The following is a 21153-nucleotide window of genomic DNA, read 5'->3' as shown; positions in this document are numbered from 1 at the left end:
ACAAGAAGATGCCAGATGTTGTTCTCGAGGTGGAAGTTCAGGTCTCTGAGGAGGATGTAGTCCGTGGAGGCGAGGGCGTGCGTGCTAACGGAGTCGGCGATGGAGACGCTGAACTGAGGCCTGGGTCCGGGGGGGGGGTCTGTAGATCAGTGTTTCCCTGAGGGTGGTTTTGGGATCAGTGTGGATCGGGAAGTGCAGGTGTTAGGCAGTGCTGAGGGTGTCGTCGGAGTTGGTCGAAACTTGAGGGTGGACTTGTGGATGATGGCGATTCCACCTCCTACTCCATTGGTGCGGTCTCTGCGGGTGATCTTGTAGCCCTCCGGGATGGCTATGGCAATGTCGGGTGCCGAGGAGTCGTTCATCCAGGTCTCTGTCAGGAAGGTGAAGTCCGGGGAGGATGTGTCGAGCAGTTCCCAGAGTTCGACGGCGTTTGCCCCTCCATGTGCGTGCAAAAACAAAATAACCCATAGAAATTCTAGAAATTCCCATACAAAAAACAAAGGTTAAAGCAACATTGTAATTGTGTCATTTAAAAAAATAAAATACTGACATTTACCTGTTAGAATTCTCTCAAGTAACTAGAACTCATGCCATAAAGTAATTAAAACTTGTGCCTTTGGCATGCACTACTAATTACCTCCCATATTACATGTTTGATGACATCATTGATGACATCACTGCAGCATCTGAAACTGTGCATGGCGGGGCACACCTAACTATAACTTCACTTTAACCTTTTTTTTTTTGTATACCAAAAGTTAAAGTGACGTTATAGTTGGGTGAAATTTCAGTGCTAGTGTTAAGTTTTAAACTTTATTTAAAACGCTGAAATTCACCAATTTCTTTGTTTGTCTTTAGTAACTCAAGCTTTGGGTTAAACGGTGGTAAGCAGACCTCCTTTACCTATGAGAACTGTAAGTAACAAGGCATTTCTTTCCTAGCAGCGATCATTGACGGCCGCACCTTTAGTTTTTCCCTAAAATACACTACTTTTGCCTAATACTACAACTCCTCAAACAGATCGAGGACACCAACAGCCGCATCTCATGGGAGCTTTCTTCCGTGACATTTGGGTAAGCTTACGACTGGTAGTATATGTGCTATGCATACACAGTGGTCTGAGGTTTGCCATCAATGGTGTAATCTAGAATAACTACGTGTTTTAATGCACCGTATTTTGACCTTCCTACCATGGACACTTTACAGCGATCCTTGACTGACAAGGTTAATATATGTGTGTTTGTCTATGCCACAAATTTGAGACCGCGCCATGAGCTAAACATAATCCACGTATGCCTATTGTTTGTTCATCCTTCATATTGTTATAGCTCTATAGTCCACAAATAGAATCACTTACTGTAACATAACAGTACATGATAAGATATCACAAGCACTTGGATCACCAATGGGGGACCCAGGCCCCTTTTAAAGTCACCCTATCAGGAGGGCTCATATGCATTGACTCTTCCTTTCTCTGTTTTTTGTCGTTCCAGAATACGATATTCCCTCATTCTGGTGGTACTAGATTGATTGTTATAGGCCACTACACTTTCCTAGCACTCACTACACTTGCTCTTCGGTCCTGAAGAAGCGCGCAGGATCTCCTCTCGAGACCAATCATTGAACTAAACATATCGACCTCTAAAAATGCCCACTAGGGGTATGCTCTATGTATAGCTACCGAGGGCCATTATCCCCCTCAAGCAGCACAACCTTCGGGTTTTTTACCAATGGCAGAGGAGCCTCTTTTTCAATAAATCCACTAGCTACCCTGCCAGTCATCTTTAAACTTCACATATATGGATATATATTACCTACTGGCGATTGCCAGTAGGTAGTTATAGTTAGGATCGTTTTCCATAGGAAATCCGCAACATTCTATTGGGAATAACTTTGGCGCCGAATGAGGGATCTGCCTGTAATTTTCCTTAACTTTGCCTCGATGCGCTCCGCTCCTTCCCTAAAAGTTTCGGGGGGATCCGTCAAGCAGGGGCCGAGATAAAAGGGGGGTCCCAAAACGTGTTTTCCCCATGTTAATTTCCATAGGGCGGTTGGACTCACTTTTAGCCCGAACGGCTGAATGGATTTCCACCAAACTTGGCAAAATTGTAGGGACTGGTACCCCGATGTGCCTTTGCTATGTCTCAAGATATATGCTCCAGTGGTTTTTACGAAAATTAACTTTGAAAAAATATATATTGGGCTACATTGGGCTATATATATGTTAGAGCCCAAATGTAGCCCAATGTAGCCCAAAGATGGCCACCAGAGACAAAAAAAAACAAATGTAGCCCAAATATCAGCCAGATGTAGCCCAACTATAGCCCAATGACAGAATGTCCCAGAGTGTTCTAAAGAACAACTAGAGCGCTAACAGTCTTACTTATGACAAAAGTATGGAACACCTGAAGTCATCTTGATTGGAATAAAGTGTTAACACTTAAAACATTTAATTTGCAAAGGAACAAAATGAGGGGGTTCATTTTGCCATAGAAATTATTGTTAGTGCTGAAGAAAGAAAAATTAGGGCACATTTTGAGTGACTTCTCAAATCCTCTTATATTTCATTAAAAAAATTCTGATACGCAGTCTCCCAAGATGGCCACCAGAGACAAAAGAGCCCAAATGTAGCCCAAATATCAGCCAGATGTAGCCCAACTATAGCCCAATGACAGAATGTCCCAGAGTGTTCTAAAGAACAACTAGAACGCTAACAGTCTTACTTATGACAAAAGTATGGCACACCTGAAGTCATCTTGATTGGAATAAAATGGTAACACTTAATACATTTAATTTGAAAAGGAACAAAATGAGGGGTTTCATTTTGCCATAGAAATTTTATATATATATATATATATATATATATGTATATATGTATATATATATATATATATATATATATATATATATATATATATATATTTATTACCACAGCTTATTCTTTCCACATAAAGTAGATCAAAGGACACGGCACAGCAACAGATGGCTTTAGCGTTCTTTTATTTACACACCAGTGCAAAAGTAACGTGCATCAAAAATGGACGGTCTACGCGTTTCGGCTCCTGCCTTCCACTGGACCATAGAGTCCCTAGGTCTAGACCTTGTTTAAATAGTGTCAATAGTGTAAGTACCCTCTACCATTTCCATGGTCATCTAGACCAACCCACCCAGCATAGTATATACATGGCCAGTACATGTTAAAGGTATACACACTAATATGTACAATCAACGTAAAGTACTCTAGTATTAATCCAGAACTGTACAATCAAAAATAAAGTATTTACTCGGTTGTTCTTTTATACATATTGGTGTTTCTAAATTAATGTGAAGTACCATTAATCAATCAAACCGAAAATTATAAATAAAGTATTAACAACAATTATTGACCATCAGATCCATCTCCATCTAATATATATATATATATACTGAAAAAACCATAGGTTTCACCCCAGTTATAGTTAGCTGGAAATTTTACTCGCATAAAAGCATTGAAATTCCCACGTTATAGTTAGTTGGACTCACTATAACTTGCGCGTGCAATGCACTGCTGATGACGTCACATATTACATCACTCATGACATGGTCAGTGACATCACTCATGACATCACTGATGACACCATCCAGTGAATGTGTGTCTTTCTGAAAAATAAATATGTGTTATATATGTATATGTAAAAGTTGTTGGAAGAATAAATGTTTAAATAAGTGTTTACATTGATTTTTTTTTAATGATTGGTTAACTGGTTTATTAAGTGTATCTTAGTGAATACATATATTAGAGAGTAATGTTAAATATTCAAATATATGTATTAGTGTTTCACTTTGTGTATAAGTGGCTGCATTGGTTGGTGAGTAGCTACATATGTATGTATATGGGTTATTAGATGTTTTTCTTAGTATCAGTATGAGTGTTTGTATGGTTTGGTGGGGGTATTACTTAGCACATACATGCATGAATGACTGACTCTCTCTTTGTATGTGTTTTGAAGACAGCATATGTGCAGGACTGTATGGGTGGATGAGTGTGTATATGTGTGTGTTAGTGAATAAATGACTGTCTCACTAGTGTCTTTATCAGTAACTACATATGTTTTAATCTAGTATATGTGAATATTGATGTATATAAGTGAGTATATGTGAGAGTGATGGATTGTAAGAGTTCCTGTTTAAATTAGTATGTGTTTCTATAAGTGATTGTTTAAGAGAGTAAGTATGTGTACGTTTCCTTAGAAGTAAAGTGGTAGTGTGTGTATAGCTGTATATGCAAATAAATGGATGTTGAATAGTTTATTTACATGTGTGAGTATGTGTGAGAGTATCTATTGGATGACTGTCGGTGTGTAACAGGATGTATAGGTGTATTACTACATATGATGAGTGAGTATATGTATGAGTGACTATATAGAACTGTTGGTGAATGAGTGGATGTGTATATAGATGGTGGAATTATTGAATTGGTTGTTGTAACTGGTATGGGTATCTCCATTTTTTTGAACATTTTAGTTTCTATTTTTGAATATGTGTTTGAAGGGTTACATTTCAGTGAAAGGAGGTCTGTCAGTCTGTCACAAGGATGGTGTCATCAGTGATCTCATGAGTGATGTCACTGACCATGTCATGAGTGATGTAATATGTGACGTCATCAGCAGTGCATTGCACGCGCAAGTTATAGTGAGTCCAACTAACTATAACGTGGGAATTTCAATGGTTTTATGCGAGTAAAATTTCCAGCTAACTATAACTGGTGTGAAACCTATGGTTTTTTCAGTGAATTTAATAGGTTTTTTAAATGCTAATTCCTAACTATAACTGGTGTGTAACCTATGGTTTTTTCAGTAAATTTCAAAGGTTTTTTAATAGCAAATCTCTATAGGTATGAAAAGTAATATTTTTTATAACGAATTTTACATTGTATAATTATGTAATAGTATTTTTTTTATCTTTATTTTTTTTTTTTGCCCCGGAGCGCTCCCGTGGCGCGTACCGATGCGCTCACCGGTAAGCGCAGTGCTACGGCGCGCCCCGGGGGGCGTACCGGTGAGCGTCCCGTTAGCGCTATTCCCGCGAACGAAAACAACATCGTGACGTATCGCGTAGCCGCGTGATGCGTCATATGACGCACTGCGTAAGCGCACCCGGAAGCACCCGAGCGCATACGATTGTGCAACGTAAGCGCCACCGGCCGCGCCCCGGGGCGCGACTACGGGTGGGGAGCGCCCCTGGGCACGCACCGGGGTGCGTAGCGTAAGCGCGTCAGGTCATGTGACCTGAAAATAACACTTTTGATTGGTTCAGAACACTTTTGGTTTCCAAATGATGAGAAAGCCCAGGTCATGAGACCTGAAAATAACACTTTTGATTGGTTCACAACAGTTTTGTTTTCCAAATGATGAAAGACCCCACCTTTTTTCCTCATTCTCACTTAGTTGTTTGAGTGAAGAAGACCTGCATTCATTCTGTGAGAAATGGCTTCACTAGTAGCAGCTGCAGGTGCATCTGCACCACCACCACCACCGCCACCACCACCACAAGACCACATTGGTGGTCAACAAGAAGAGGAGGACGAAGAGGAGGAGGAGGAGAGGCACTTTCTGCCTGAGAACAATCCCCCATACAGACCCAAGGAACATTTTATTTGGGACTTTTACAAGATGCCAAGGGGTGCAAAAAAAGTGAATGCAGCTAAGGTGACTTGCCTCATCTGTGGCCAACAACTGTCAAGAGGGAACCCAAAGAAGAAGTACTCTTTTAGGAACCACACTATGATTCGACATATCCAGAGGAAGCACCCGAACAATTATTCGGTAGCAGAGGTCAGGGAACTGGCCAGGAACCCTCCCCATCCTTCTTCTTCAAGCGCCTCCAATGAACCCACTCCATCGGGTGCAGAGGCTAGGGAGATGGTCCCTAATGTACAAACCAGGTTTGCAAAATTTAAATTTGTTTGCATATATTGCAACAAAACAATTTCATATGGTGAGCAAAGCATCACTTTACTCAATCGAGCTGCAGACAACCATCACTGCAGCAAGCAACTTTAATTTTTTTCTATTTTTTTTGCTCCAGTTGAGCTGTTTGCAATTCCCTGTGTTTTGTTTGACCCCAGAAAAACTACAAAAAAATATAAAATTGTTCAGAAAAGCCAAAAAAAGTAAAAAATGTTCTAAAAAAACAATAAAAAAATATAAAACAACAAAAAGAATAAAAAGAACAGTTCTTTTCAGAACTACCTCCAATTTATATAAAAATGCTATATTTTTAAAAAACTCTGTCTTTCTTTTTTTCTCCAGGGTACGCGTACCGGTACGTGTACCGGTGCGCGTACCGGGCACTCCCCCGCCCCTAAAATTAAAAAAAAAAAGGTCAGGGAGTGTCTACCGTGCCCCCTTTTACCCATTCCCAACGTTGTTTGTCCTCCATCTTGTGTCTCAAATCTACCGAAATCTACCGAAACACAAGATGGAGGACTCCCGTAGCGCTGCCGGTACGCGTACCGGGGCGCGCACTGGTAAGCGCTCACAACATTTTTTAAAGTTAATTTACATAAAAACCTCTGTAGAGATGTTCACCAAATATAGAATAGGCCATACTACATACCAGTCCCTACCATTTTCCCAAATTTGGAGGAATTCCATTGAGCCATTTGCCCTGCAACAACATGCAAATTATCTACAAAGGAGACGGTCTTCATTGAATTTAAAACTCTGCATCGGTACCTACATGTTCGTACTTAAATCACCCAGAGAACAGAACAACTCTATTCACAGCTACCCTACCTCTAAGCACTTTCAATTATTATTTTACTGTTTCGCTGGGTTTTCTTCTTGGTACACTCCCTGGTACGCTCCCCGGTGGACCTTTTATGGCCCCCACATCAAACCTAGGGGGTCAGGAGGGGTCTACCCTGCCCCCTTATGGTAATTTCCCCCTTTGTTTTTGCCACCTCTTGTGTCTCGATCCTACCGCGACACAAGATGGCGGCCACTCCGGACTGTTTGGAATGTTGACAGACACCCGAGAGCCAATCAGCTTTCCGCTCGCGAACTCGCGTTACGCGCTGGTACGCGCCCGGTGCGCGTACCGGGGCGCGCTTATAGATATATATATTTTTTTTAACCTAAATTACTAAAATCCTCTGGAGCACATATCTTGAGACATAGCAAAGGCACATCGGGCTACCAGTCCCTACAATTTTGCCAAGTTTGGTGAAAATCCATTCAGCCGTTCGAGCTAAAAGTGAGTCCAACCGCCCTATGGAAATTAACATGGGGAAAACACGTTTTGGGACCCCCCTTTATTATCTCGGCCCCCGCTTGACGAATCCCCCCCAAACTTTCAGGAAAGGAGCGGAGCGCAGCGAGGCAAATTTGAGGAAAATTACAGGAAGATCCCTCAATCTGCGCCAAAGTTATTCCCAATAGAATGTTGCGGATTTCCTATGGAAAACAATCCTAACTATAACTACCTACTGGCGACCGCCAGTAGGTAATAAATATATATATATATATAAAACACACGAGTTGCCCCAAAAGGAATTGCCACACACGGAGAGATCCGCACTCGCACCGAAGGCTACAGAGCTTCAAATCAGGTAGCTGCCCTCTCTTTTGCCATACGCGTTTCAAGCATTTCGCTCTTGGTCACTGGCTGGCTGAACACAGGAGGCGGAAATTGAAGAACAAATTTATTTAATGTTAGGCCCCGCCCTTGTGGGCGCTGTAGCATGCTGGTAGTTGCAGTCCATAATATGCTACACAGGCACAAAAGTTCACTCCCCCAGTGGGTTCCGCTGCCTCCGTTCATGAAAATGTCATACCCATTAGGTGAGAGGCCATGCCAAACTGTCATCCGCTTCGCTAGTATTGCGCTTAGGTGCAGGCGCCCTCCGTTCATACGAGCGCTCCGATCCTGAGCACTCCAGACCCGCCTTAGCAAGCGGTGGGGCTTTTCCGTGGCCGGACTAGCCACTAAATACAAAACACACGAGTTGCCCCAAAAGGAATTGCCACACACGGAGAGATCCGCACTCGCACCCAAGGCTACAGAGCTTCAAATCAGGTAGCTGCCCTCTCTTTTGCCATACGCGTTTCAAGCATTTCGCTCTTGGTCACTGGCTGGCTGAACACAGGAGGCGGAAATTGAAGAACAAATTTATTTAATGTTAGGCCCCGCCCTTGTGGGCGCTGTAGCATGCTGGTAGTTGCAGTCCATAATATGCTACACAGGCACAAAAGTTCACTCCCCCAGTGGGTTCCGCTGCCTCCGTTCATGAAAATGTCATACCCATTAGGTGAGAGGCCATGCCAAACTGTCATCCGCTTCGCTAGTATTGCGTTTAGGTGCAGGCGCCCTCCGTTCATACGAGCGCTCCGATCCTGAGCACTCCAGACCCGCCTTAGCAAGCGGTGGGGCTTTTCCGTGGCCGGACTAGCCACTAAATACAAAACACACGAGTTGCCCCAAAAGGAATTGCCACACACGGAGAGATCCGCACTCACACCCAAGGCTACAGAGCTTCAAATCAGGTAGCTGCCCTCTCTTTTGCCATACGCGTTTCAAGCATTTCGCTCTTGGTCACTGGCTGGCTGAACACAGGAGGCGGAAATTGAAGAACAAATTTATTTAATGTTAGGCCCCGCCCTTGTGGGCGCTGTAGCATGCTGGTAGTTGCAGTCCATAATATGCTACACAGGCACAAAAGTTCACTCCCCCAGTGGGTTCCGCTGCCTCCGTTCATGAAAATGTCATACCCATTAGGTGAGAGGCCATGCCAAACTGTCATCCGCTTCGCTAGTATTGCGCTTAGGTGCAGGCGCCCTCCGTTCATACGAGCGCTCCGATCCTGAGCACTCCAGACCCGCCTTAGCAAGCGGTGGGGCTTTTCCGTGGCCGGACTAGCCACTAAATACAAAACACACGAGTTGCCCCAAAAGGAATTGCCACACACGGAGAGATCCGCACTCGCACCCAAGGCTACAGAGCTTCAAATCAGGTAGCTGCCCTCTCTTTTGCCATACGCGTTTCAAGCATTTCGCTCTTGGTCACTGGCTGGCTGAACACAGGAGGCGGAAATTGAAGAACAAATTTATTTAATGTTAGGCCCCGCCCTTGTGGGCGCTGTAGCATGCTGGTAGTTGCAGTCCATAATATGCTACACAGGCACAAAAGTTCACTCCCCCAGTGGGTTCCGCTGCCTCCGTTCATGAAAATGTCATACCCATTAGGTGAGAGGCCATGCCAAACTGTCATCCGCTTCGCTAGTATTGCGTTTAGGTGCAGGCGCCCTCCGTTCATACGAGCGCTCCGATCCTGAGCACTCTAGACCCGCCTTAGCAAGCGGTGGGGCTTTTCCGTGGCCGGACTAGCCACTAAATACAAAACACACGAGTTGCCCCAAAAGGAATTGCCACACACGGAGAGATCCGCACTCGCACCCAAGGCTACAGAGCTTCAAATCAGGTAGCTGCCCTCTCTTTTGCCATACGCGTTTCAAGCATTTCGCTCTTGGTCACTGGCTGGCTGAACACAGGAGGCGGAAATTGAAGAACAAATTTATTTAATGTTAGGCCCCGCCCTTGTGGGCGCTGTAGCATGCTGGTAGTTGCAGTCCATAATATGCTACACAGGCACAAAAGTTCACTCCCCCAGTGGGTTCCGCTGCCTCCGTTCATGAAAATGTCATACCCATTAGGTGAGAGGCCATGCCAAACTGTCATCCGCTTCGCTAGTATTGCGCTTAGGTGCAGGCGCCCTCCGTTCATACGAGCGCTCCGATCCTGAGCACTCCAGACCCGCCTTAGCAAGCGGTGGGGCTTTTCCGTGGCCGGACTAGCCACTAAATACAAAACACACGAGTTGCCCCAAAAGGAATTGCCACACACGGAGAGATCCGCACTCGCACCCAAGGCTACAGAGCTTCAAATCAGGTAGCTGCCCTCTCTTTTGCCATACGCGTTTCAAGCATTTCGCTCTTGGTCACTGGCTGGCTGAACACAGGAGGCGGAAATTGAAGAACAAATTTATTTAATGTTAGGCCCCGCCCTTGTGGGCGCTGTAGCATGCTGGTAGTTGCAGTCCATAATATGCTACACAGGCACAAAAGTTCACTCCCCCAGTGGGTTCCGCTGCCTCCGTTCATGAAAATGTCATACCCATTAGGTGAGAGGCCATGCCAAACTGTCATCCGCTTCGCTAGTATTGCGTTTAGGTGCAGGCGCCCTCCGTTCATACGAGCGCTCCGATCCTGAGCACTCTAGACCCGCCTTAGCAAGCGGTGGGGCTTTTCCGTGGCCGGACTAGCCACTAAATACAAAACACACGAGTTGCCCCAAAAGGAATTGCCACACACGGAGAGATCCGCACTCGCACCCAAGGCTACAGAGCTTCAAATCAGGTAGCTGCCCTCTCTTTTGCCATACGCGTTTCAAGCATTTCGCTCTTGGTCACTGGCTGGCTGAACACAGGAGGCGGAAATTGAAGAACAAATTTATTTAATGTTAGGCCCCGCCCTTGTGGGCGCTGTAGCATGCTGGTAGTTGCAGTCCATAATATGCTACACAGGCACAAAAGTTCACTCCCCCAGTGGGTTCCGCTGCCTCCGTTCATGAAAATGTCATACCCATTAGGTGAGAGGCCATGCCAAACTGTCATCCGCTTCGCTAGTATTGCGCTTAGGTGCAGGCGCCCTCCGTTCATACGAGCGCTCCGATCCTGAGCACTCCAGACCCGCCTTAGCAAGCGGTGGGGCTTTTCCGTGGCCGGACTAGCCACTAAATACAAAAGTGCCAGGAGCACTGAAACGCGTAGATCGTTTGTTTGTTTTCATGCTGAAATATAATCAATAAATCAAATTGTGGAAAATCAGCGCGAGTGCGCCCATTACTTTCGTTTCTGCGAAGGAGTGAGAAATATTGAACGGCGAGGTTCCGCCGTAGGGCACGCACCCACACTGAGCGCTCGCAAGGTTGGGAAACCAGGAACCGGCGTGTGAAGATATATATGTATATGTATATGTATATATATATATATATATATATATATATATATATATATATATATATATATATATATATATATATATGTATATATATATATATACACATATATACACACACACACACACACTCTGGACAACTTCCAGTCACACGGACCGGCGAAGCAGAAGACGGACCACAGGATCTGGCGAAATTATGTTATTTATTTTCAGGTAAAGTCAGAAATGGATAGATGGATAGATAGATAGATAGATATACATATGGATGCAGTGACGGAAGCAGCAGAATTCCAGTCAGGCGGCACACTATTCTAAGCCCAGATTTTCAGTTTAACTGTTTAAGCAGCACCCATAATTGCATCGGCCATGACCCTTTGACAAACCCCCCAGTTTTTCATCCCACTTAAAGCACTAACTTTAACGCCCTTGGGCCAAGTCTGCGCTATATACAGCTACAAAAAACTAGGCACATGTATGACTGTGAGAAAGCAAGTTGTTTGACAGGGTATAATTTTATCTGATGCCAGCTTATGAAAACAGTGAGTGTCATTTACTTCCCCTGATGGGCAAGGAGTGCGGCTGCAGCTGTGCTCTGCATGAGCTCTGGCTGTGCCTAACTAGGAACAGGGCAAAAGTGGGTAAGAGAGCCAATTTCGACCGTCCATAGGGTGACGCAGACCGCGAACTTGTGCCAAAGCTGTGTCCTGGTTTTGGTGCTCAACACTGGGACAGGAACGTGGTGGTTCCTGGGGACCGGTCCGGATCCGACACTAGCACAGGTGTCTGATCAGGCTGCATCCTACTCCGTTCCAGCGCTGTTTTCTTGTACACCTCTTTACGGTGCTTAGTTGGAAGCACGAGGGTGACCAACCATCCATAAATTTCATGGACTGTCTGTAATTTGGGCCTTTTGTCCGTAATTTCAGACATTGGCGTGAACTTGCCCCGCAAGCAGGCTGTATCTCTCACTGCAGGGGCAGCTCACGCTCCTGCTGTGATCAGTGGCCTGCAGCAGTCCATCCCCAACCTGGCACAGACTGCTATCAGGCCCATTATCATTCTGTATGTTGGCCTAATTATCACATACAGAATGATAATGGGCCTCTCTGCTCAGTGACAGCATTTTGGATCGGGTGTTTTTTCCCAGTGGGGGAGAGGGGGACATGTATTCTCTGAGAAGCCTTCAGCTTTGATCTTTTTCTTCACTTTTCATTTTTTAATATGCAAACGAAGGTGTTATTCACTCGTATACACATCAGATGCAGTGAGTGCAATGTCCTCTCAACCAAAAATAAACTTATTTTGACTTGTGCTTGCGTTGGTTGTATATTTATGCACTATTGCAGAACTACCTCTGATGTGTATGCAAAAAGTACCTTTTGTCCCGAATTTTTGTCCTGAATTCTGACCTTCTGTCATGAACTTTTGTCCTGAATTTTGACCCTTTGTCCTGAATGTTTCCACTCATTGTCCTGCCGCCGTCAATTACAACCATTAAGAGGCCCTATGAGCCAGGCCACGAGGGTTCATCGTAAACTTTGCAGGCCCGGTATTTCTCTTTTTCACCTCAGTCGCCTTTATTCCCACAAAGGCGGCCAAGGTGGCATAGCACCTCGGATGCCGTCACTGTATCCATGCCTTCTCCTTCGGGTGCCGCTCCTGGGACTGGCAGGGATCTCCGTGGTGATGGCAGGAGGGACCGGCACCTGCCTAGGCTTGTGACCCGATAAACAAGCCAGCAGCGCACAAGAACCTCGTCCTTGAACTCTCCTCGCCCTCGAACTCTCCTCGCCCTCCGCTCCATTGCCCCCGCACTTGTGCCTGCTGCCCCAGCCTCGCGGGGGACCCGACGGCGGCAGCGAGGACGGACCCGAACCCTGAAAGGTGACGGCATGGAAAAGAAGACGGACAAGCTGAAAGCCCTGAGACACTCGCGCTTAGAACCCTCTGTGTCTGCGGTGTACCCAGACTCCTCTGCGGCGGCTTTGAAAGGATGTCCGCAGAAGGCCTCCGCGGCCACAGGTAAACAGCCAGACGGAAACCGTTGAGCCAACATGAGTGTCTAGGATTCTAGAACCGTGTTCAAATGTGTATGCAATGGGACGGACTGGTTTTGTAGGGAAGAGAGAGAGACTAACGACTAAAAGCATAATTTTCCCCTATCTGCACAGCACTTGCTTCAGGTGTCAGTCTATGTCGTTGTGCAGTGATGTTTGAAAATCTAGTACAGAGATCAGCCCTCCCGTGACGTGCTCGGGATTTGATAAACCGGCTCAGCAGCAGACCCTCTATTCTATTTCTTTTAGCTTCCCCTCAGGACAGTGTGAAGTTTTTAAATGCTACTTGTGTTAGGTAGCTTCTCACTGACCCATATGGGAGGGGCTCACTGGAGCGTCCTGTCGCATGACGTGTCAAGGAATGTATAAGGACCTGTTGACCTTACTTTGGTGTTTGAGTATAGTCCCTGTCGGAACTGCATGATATGCTATGTTGTTACAAAGATCTGTATAGTGACCTACCATTAGTATGGCCTCTCAGCGCTGTTAGGTTTCGGGTGTTTTCACTCCTTTGTCTCAAGGTCACAGACAGGAGTCTGTTCTCTGATAGAGCTGAACCACCACTAATGCAGGTGTTTTTAAAAAGCTTCTTACACGAATGTATTTGGTTGTATGTTTGTTATATTGGTGTAGTAAAGTGTTGTTCGGTCAGGTGTCTGTAATTTAAAGTCTTTACAAACTGGGATATGTGCAATGTGGGAGGGCTGGTATGTGCATTGCCAGGCTTGAAGTATGTGTCTGAGGTATGTTAGAGTAAAGTGACTTCTTAAGGCTCACAGTAACTCCTTGTTGCAGTGGAGTTACAATGCAGTTTTTTTGCTATACATATTCTGTAATGCTTTAGTTACCTAGAGTGTATTCAGAGCGCAATGATAGTTATGTATTAATAAACTTCCTGCTGGTGACGAAGCCTGCAGCCTGGCAGTCTTACCCCTGTCATGTGGTTATGCTGGTGTCCTGAAGGCACTTTAGTGACAGGATGCACACTCTAAATACAGCATATGTGTAGCATATAATAATCCAAAGAAATCCGGTAAAGTTGAAGTAGGAGTTTATTAACTGATATCTCCACCCAGCGTACGGAGCATCCCCTCCATGGAAAGCACGAAGGGTCACGGACTAGCATCGTTCGAATTTCCACACGCGCGTGGACAATTAGAATACAATAAAGCATCACGCGCTAACCGCGCGATGCAAGCGTACCACTACAATATGCCATGAATTCACGGTACACCGAGCTCTCCTTACTAGTGCTACACAGCACATGCTGTGCAGCCATTCGACTTCACAGGTGCTTCATTCACAACATTGCACATTCACTCTATCTTCTTCTTTTTATTTTTTATGCTCTGCTGTCATATACCAGAAGCCGGCCTGACTGCCCCTTGCCAAAGAATTGGAAGAGTGTTTGCTTTGAAAAAATTGAGGAATATTCAAAGTTTACCAAGCCTCAGTTAAGGAGTAATAATAGATTTGGAGCCAGATGTATCAACTTTAGGAATTACGATTTCCAAATTGCAGTTCTTACTGAATCACAATTTGGAAGTCGCAATTCCTAATGGAAGACAGTTTTATTTTTAAAATACCGATTCGTAGTGGTTTGCAGATTGACTTTCCTCATGAATTTTAATGAGGTAGGTCGCAATTTTACATCTCCTAGGAATCGCAGCCGTCAAAGGGATGGTGGCAAGTTGTGGTCAGTAGACCACCATGTCTGTGATTGCTTTTTAATAAAGCAGACTTTTTTTTTTAATGTAGCCAGTTTCCCTTAAAGGAAACAGGACTGCGTTTAAAAAGAAAAGTTTTACTTGTTTATTAAGAGGCAGTGGTTCTTTGGGGATCCCTTTTTGTTTGCAGATGCATTACTACTACACTTCTGCAGTCAGTAAAGTATTAATGTTTTGCGACTGAAATTCAGTCACAAAAGATTAATATATACCATTCTAATTCGGTATTTGGAAGGGACGCTCTAAACACACATCTTCCAAATACTGAATCGGTATGCATTCTCTATACCAAGTAGCAATTCAATAACTTCCAACCAAATCGCAATTTGGGATTAATACATACAAAAATGTCTTTTTGCATTCACAAATGGCCTGATTTTGCGAATCAGGCCATTTGCGAATGCAAATAGGCTAGATACTGATTAGTTCAGATTCTGCATTTCTCCCCTTCTCTTATTCTATGATCAAAAGTCATGTAAAGGGCTGTTTTTAGTTAAAAAAAAATAGAGAAATATCTTATTCTGCTTGTTCTGCTGGTCAGAGCAGAATAGTACTAAATATCAAGCATTGGCAAAGTCAAACTGGCTACGGCCTTTGAAGATAAGATCGCGACCATCTTGAGTAACTTGGGCCCCATGACAACAGAGTCCGACCACTCACTTACATCTGAGTTGGGGACTGGGAAAGCTAGGCTGGATAGTTTTCCTCTTCCGTCCTTTGCAGAGTTTGGTGCTTTAGCGGATAGTGTTTCATCAGGTTCCCCACTTGATGTACTCCCGCACAAACTCTGGAAGGCTTTTAGGGAAGAACTGTTCCCTCCTCGCCACGCAGTCTGCTGCCAATCTCTTGACTCCGCACAGGTTCCAGACAGTTGGAAGTTGGCGGTTGTCTCCCCATTGCTGAAAAAAGAATCACTGGACCCCTCCTGCCCCGCTAACTACAGACCCGTTTCACTACTTCCCTTTCCAATTAAGATTCTGGAAAAACTGGTCACGAAACATCTATCCAGTTTTTTGGAATTTAATGGTTGTCTGGATGCGGCGCAGTTTGGTTTCAGACCAGCACATGGGACTGAAACGGCCTTGGTGACTGTTTTGAGTGACCTTCGTTCGCGGGCAGACTATGGACAAGCAGCCTTTTTAGTGCTGCTTGACATGTCGGCAGCGTTCGATACGGTCAGTCATGCCATCTTGACCAGGAGGTTGGAGGAAGCTGGTGTGTCGGGCCTGGCTCGGGACTGGTTTTTATCATACCTGACCAACAGACAGCAGGTGGTGGCCCTGCCCCCCTTTAAATCTGCCATCAAAAGGGTTGGGCACGGAGTTCCCCAGGGCTCGGCCATCAGCCCTATTCTCTTCAATCTTTACCTCCACCCCCTGGTCAAGTTAATTAAATCTTTTGGCATTTCAGTCACCAATTATGCTGATGACACCCAGCTCATCTTCTCCTTTGAGGGGGAGAATGCGGTGTCTCGGGAGACCTTTCACCGTTGTATGGTCACCACTGCCACCTGGCTGAGTAACAACTCGCTGCAATTTAACAGCGCCAAGACTGAGGTGCTGCACTGCTCAGTGGACCGAGCCCCTCGACCATTACCTCAGGACTTTTGGCCCCCTTCCTTCCAAGGCACGCCAGCTGCTGCTACATCAGTTCGGAATTTGGGTGTAACAATGGAACCGAACCTACAACTAGATGGTTTCATTGATAAAACAGTTTCCACCTGTATGGGCTTGCTGCGTACTTTGTGGAAGATTCTCCCTCTGCTCCCTGCCCATGCGAGACCAGAAGTAGTGCGCAGTGTCATCTTGAGCAGACTTGATTACTGCAACGCACTGCTTATGGGGGCACCTTCCACAGCAATAGGTAAGCTGCAACGAGTGCAGAACTTCGCGGCCAAGTTAGCACTTTCCCGCCGACGTTCTGACTCGTCTTCCATGGCACTCAGAGACTTGCACTGGCTTCCCGTCCCCAAGCGGATTGAGTTCAAAGCTCTATGCCTGGCCTTTCGGGCCTTGCATGGACTGGGGCCTCTACCTTTACAGGAGCTGTTCTCCTGGTATACCCCCACCAGAGCCCTTCGGTCAGCTTCTGCTTCGTTGGCTATTGTTCCCAAAGTTCGGAGAAAGCGAATGGGGAGCCGCTCCTTTGGCTTTACGGCATCCAAACTGTGGAACGACTTACCACGGTCACTTAGAGGCTCTGAAAACTTTCTGTCTTTTAAAAAAGAATTAAAAACATACCTGTTCCCTAGACCAGTATAGACTCTCCTTTTTGTTGACAAGGCTTTTAACTGTGGTGGGGGACCTGCTTGATCACAGCGCCAGGATGCCCGTCGGGTGACAGTAGCGCTCTATAAGTGGGTTATACATACATACTTATACATACATACAAATGTTCTTGCTAAATTAAATCTATAGGTGAGACCAAACTAGTCAAAGCTCCCAATTTGAAATTGAAATTCAGATTTCTGGTGCCATATTATGTGTACTTTTTCCTGTTTGACTTACCAAGTGCAAGCAAAAAGAGAAGAAAGATTCTATCCCAGCTTCAAAGACCTTTCTCTATTTTAAAGTGTACTATGTGGTGAAGAATGATGTTCTTCTTGCCCCAGATGTTCAGCTCAGAAGTCCTGTGGCTTGACTGGTTGATGCTGATCCAATACTTTAGCTTTTACACATCAGAATACAATTACATAGATTGATGCTTACAAGTTATGGAAATGGCACTGAATTCAATAAGGTAAGTACAATAATACCTTGGTTTAGGGATAGTGGTTTGTGGTACTAGAGTAAGGAGAAGACCTAGCCTTAGGTTTCGGGTCAAAGCCTAACATATGATGATAGTAAGGCTTAGAGTTAAGCTGAAGACTAGCATGATTAGATTTAGGGTTTGGCTTAATCTTAGGGAAACAAGTGTATTTTGGATTAAGTTAAAATGAATAGTTCAAGGTTGGGCTTGGTTAGGAAATGGGATAGGGCAAGGAGCAAGGGATATTTTTAAGCTTAGTTTAAGGGGTAGGTTTAAGGTTAGGCTTAGGATCGAAGTAGATGTATAGACCAGTGGTTCTCAACCTACCTTCCACAGACACCTAGGGGTCTGCGACTGTGTTACACAATTAAATAATGTTAAAATTAATTCATTAAAATATATACAAATAGAGAGCAACATTAAAAATATGAAAACCTTTTCTGTATTTTATTATGCATTAAACAAAATAATTAAATATTTGAGCTTTTGTCAGGCAAATACTTTGTATTTGTATGTATTGTTTTGCGGTTCAAGTCATAGAAATTGCTTAGGCTGTGGATCCTCTGGTTCCAATAATGACTCCATGGGGGTTTCTGGATTTTAGTAATGATTCAGTTGGAGTTGCCAGAAGTCAAACAGGTTAGACATTGTATTGGTGTTGATGCACTGGCTAATTACATTGCATATGTGTATGGTCAATGCAGCGCGTAGAAGTAGTGATAACTGCACCTGTTCTTGATGTACTAATGTTTAGTCAAATGGTTGCCTTTGCTAAGATTTTTCTTCTTCTATGTGAGAAGTGACATCCTTAGCCACTTGCCTAATTCAAGGAGTGGAAGCTCTGCTCGCATCCCTTGCACGCTTAGTAATATAGTTTCATTTGAAAGAGTTAAATGTCTATGAAAGAAGGACCCCTTTTCCATCAACTGCTTCTCTGAGTGCGGACAATAGGGAGGATTGGCGGATGTGTAAAAGGAAACAGTAGGAAGCACCACATAGATTGCCTTTTAGGCCTGGGTAGCCCTCTTCGTCTTCTGTTGAGTCTGCGCATCTTCAGAGGAAGTGTGCCTGACTGATCACTCAGACCTGTTAATCTGTTCCCATGGCATAGTGTGCTCCATCCGGTGAGCAGTGTAGGGAAAAAGAGGCTGCTCACTCTCCTCCTGCAGCCTTAAATGCCCCTTCCCCAGGCGCTCCCCCTGATGACGTCACCGGCTTGGCGGAGAACGGCTCTCTCGTCGTCCCCGCTCCTGCCCGTGGAGTGACTAATGGCATCCCTAACACTATTTGTTGGGGGCGCCTCTCCAGTCTACCCAGTGTTTAGTTCTGCTCTCTAGTCTGACATTTACAGTCCCTCCCAAGCAAACACACCCATTCTTATTGGAAACTGTCCCAAAATGTATGGATTTTGTTTTCCATTAGTCACTGACATTTGACAGTACTGCTGAACTGTCTTGTCAAAAAGAAGTGACCATGTTTGTATTTCTGCTTCCCGAACACCTCTGTGCGGCATCTCGTCTTTCTTAAGGTACTGTCAAATGGGAGAAACCGGACACCACTTATTTACACAATGCTGTCGCTGCAACTGTTTGGTAAACCCAGTACAGCGCCTCAGTGCAACTTTTGCTTTTGTTCCTGTTATCTCCATCCTGAAGCTTCCTCCGTCTGACCCGACAGATTTGTGATGCTGATGGTAGAAGACAGTTCTGGGGCTCTGACAGAACACAGTTTGCGATTCCCAAATGGTTTGCAAGAGACCTGCTGCATTAATATACATGAGGCAGGTCGCAATTTGTGACTCATTGGGAATGGCCAGGACTCACAGGGATGGTGGCCTGCTGGGGTCAGCAGACCACCATATCTGTAACTGCTTTTCAAATAAAGCAGTTTCAAAAAAATTAAATGCAGCCAGTTTTCCTTAAAGGAAAATGGGATGCTTTTCAAAATGAAAATTTTATTTTTTATATTTTCAGAGTGGGCAGTGGTCCATGGGACCACTGCCTGCTCTGAAAATAAATGTGAGGCCCCATTCACAAAGGGTAAGGGGTCCCTTTGGGACCGCTACCTGTTTGCGAATGGCTTATCACCAATTTGATATTGGTGGTAAACTGCAAATGTTTTGAGACCGCGTTTATGGTTGCAAAACATTCCTACATACCAGTGCTATGCGCTATTAAGAATGGACGCCCCTTCCTAATAGTGACTCGCAAACCCTATTTTGTGAGTCAGTAATTGGTTACCAACTCGCAAAATAGGGTTGGTATATTTGAAAATGCATTTTACCAGTCTCAATCAGGCCGATGGATGGTTTGTGACTGGTAAAATGCATCCTACACCTGGCCTAGGTGTTCTTGCCATGAACATCTGGAAATACCCTTTCTTTCTGCAATGTATGGAGCTCCTGCTATCTCTCACTAGGTGTTATATGAATGAACATTTGGGAGAACTAGTTCTCTTCACGTTGATGCCCTCTCTCCTACAATAAATGAGCACAATATTTTGAAGACTTTTGAAGTGCTTCATAAATGTCTATTTAAATTGCACCTACCCAGTCATGGGGTCAGTTTGCATGTACAGTGTTGTGAACAGTAAAGTGGAACGTTTTCACGAAAGTTGATCTCATTGGTGAAAGGATATTTTTCACATCTAAGCATTCCTTCTGCGCTTGTGTGAACGCTCAAACAGTTTGCTCGTCTTGCATCTTGTTTAGGCCTTCAGCGAGCACCAACAGTACAAACTGCTCTAGTTTCAAAAGTGAGGTCCAGCACTAGTAAGACCGTTATATATATATTAGCAAAGCAGACTCTTGAAAGAATGTTTGTGGGCAAGAGCCCCCATAAATGTAAATGTAAAATGTAAATATACCGGTATTTATAGAGCGCACATCTACTTCCCTGAGGCAGTGTCCCGGCGCTGTCTGTATACCGCTTAGGAACCCTTCCTGGTTTTCCCTGTGTGTGACCACTCCTGGGCACCCCCAGGGTGAAACCAGGCATCCCAGCGCTTTTGGGGCGTTGTGGAGATTAAGCAAGCTATTGCCCAGAGTCGCAGAGTGGGACCCATGATTAGAATAGGCACCGAGGCGAGAATTATCAGGTCCGAGGAAATTGAGCACAAGACCCGCCAAGGCGGGTATTGAACCCTGGTCCGGGCCAGACCTCTGCATCTGGGTCTGCCGCTCTAACCATTTGAGCCACACTTCTCCACTTCTCCATAATGCACTCTAGCATATTTACAAATGTGAAGAGTGCATCATGAATACTTCTTGACTCATCTGTAGCTCCTTATATTGGGGTGCTTCTATGAATCCACGCTGTTCTTCACCAGGAAACATGGTTTAATCTTCGGCCCAACTGGAAAAAGATGGGCACCACACAGCTCCTGGTCCTGAAGGGGAACTGGACAGGAATCCAGTTCAAGTCAGGGTAATGCAGCGTTCCCTGTGTCAGTACCCCAGAACCAGTTTTATCCAGAGTTAAGGCCGAGTTCAACTCGAAGACAGATACGGCCCAGCATCCTCTCAAGCAGGATGTGAGAAAAGGATACATGGACAGGGGATTTCTGGGAGGTGCGGAGGACCACACCAATACCAGGAGAAGCCACCGCAACTGGACCATAACTCGGAGAC

At 44.9% G+C, this 21153-nt stretch overlaps 1 protein-coding gene across 2 annotated transcripts in view; it reads left to right on the top strand.

The window, feature by feature from the left end:
• The window catches only part of ABR (ABR activator of RhoGEF and GTPase), a 1246002-nt gene that overhangs the window by 426211 nt on the left and 798638 nt on the right, over nt 1–21153 (top strand). The window contains exon 1 of one of the 2 annotated variants that reach the window (XM_078680002.1): nt 12918–13015. The exons of the other annotated variant lie outside the window; for it this stretch is intronic. The gene's annotated coding sequence lies outside the window, so the exon portion shown is untranslated. Of the gene's footprint in view, nt 1–12917; nt 13016–21153 lie in introns of those variants that run through there. 2 annotated transcript variants of the gene reach the window in all.

The sequence above is a fragment of the Lissotriton helveticus genome, chromosome 3_1 (assembly GCF_964261635.1).
Source record: "Lissotriton helveticus chromosome 3_1, aLisHel1.1, whole genome shotgun sequence".
Taxonomy (NCBI): Eukaryota; Metazoa; Chordata; class Amphibia; order Caudata; family Salamandridae; genus Lissotriton; species Lissotriton helveticus.
This window is presented reverse-complemented; position numbering and strand designations above follow the sequence as displayed.